The 1,148-nt window shown below is 40.9% G+C and overlaps 1 non-coding gene across 1 annotated transcript; it reads left to right on the top strand.

Annotated features, from left to right (window-relative positions):
- The first annotated feature begins 933 nt into the window (after window positions 1–933).
- LOC116686235 (small nucleolar RNA U3) lies at window positions 934–1,148 on the top strand. Its single transcript, XR_004331197.1, has one exon. It is a non-coding gene; the product is annotated as a small nucleolar RNA U3 (small nucleolar RNA).

Here is a 1,148-nt window from a genome sequence, read left to right as displayed (position 1 = left end):
AGCATCCACAAGGTCGTTAATAAAGATAAGTCTACGTCTCTCTCGAAAAAAAATTAACAATCTGAACATTCAGGGGCGGATGTAGCTCAGTGTAGAGCTCATGCTTATGTATGAGTCTGAGGACGGGGGCCATCCCAGCAGGTATTATGGTAGAGTCTTTAAACGCGCGCAGAAATAGATACCTCTTGGTTAATCTGACGGTAGGGTTATAAATTTATGGGCGCTAAGACTCCTGTGACACAAAATAAGCGGTATGCTCTCTTCTGTTATACATCAGACTCCAGAGAGCACAAGCCACTTATGTATTGTACTGTAATACATATTGTTTAGACTTGTTATGGGTGTCATGGCGGGTTATGACAATGTAGTTTCCGTTTATAGATGAAAAATTGTCATGCTTAAGTTTGCTCTCAGAATGTGCGATACTTTGCATACAGTACTAATGCTTTGTTAAACACCATAAAAACAGGAAGTACAGTGTGTGATACAAGCAAGGAAATAGCAGAGGATGCTTTCAATCCAACGACATCTGAGTTATGGGCCCAGCACGCTTCCGCGCCCCACTCGCTCTATGCTGTTTCGGGCCCAGGGGCTGGAAATATGTGATGACATTGTAGACCTTTCTGCGATTTTTATGTGAGCTGTGATTAATCCATACATTGTATGACACATTTGTGATAGCTGGTGTTGTTAATGCAAAGCACGGATGGCGCAATGATGTTGAGAAAAGTAGACTACACTGACAGGAGGGAGAAAAACAGTGACTGAAAAGCTATTTTTTTCTTCAAATCTACTATCGGCTCTTTTTAAGATCTAAATAGATTTTTTCACGTTCAGAGTCATAATCGGAGCAACGTAACGATTCGCTTCTGTCCCTCTGAACCTGATGACACATCACTCTGCACTGACAATCAGTTCCCCCTCAGTCTAACCAAGACTATACTTTCAGGGATCATTTCTAGAGTTTCTGACTTGAGGAATGTGTTTCTAAAGTGTTTGGTCTCGCTGATCACGATGATGAATCGTGATTTCATTTCTGAGCGTGAAACCAATAGAGAGTAATGATTCATTTCATATGCTCTCTGTCATTGATGATTGTACTTTACATCTTTATGGAGTGTTGAGGAAAGGAATATGATCAGAGAAGT

The sequence above is a fragment of the Etheostoma spectabile genome, unplaced genomic scaffold (genome assembly GCF_008692095.1).
Source record: "Etheostoma spectabile isolate EspeVRDwgs_2016 unplaced genomic scaffold, UIUC_Espe_1.0 scaffold337, whole genome shotgun sequence".
NCBI classification, from domain to species: domain Eukaryota; kingdom Metazoa; phylum Chordata; class Actinopteri; order Perciformes; family Percidae; genus Etheostoma; species Etheostoma spectabile.
The sequence above is the reverse complement of the archived record's forward strand: the minus strand, read 5'-3'. Positions and strand labels throughout refer to the sequence as shown.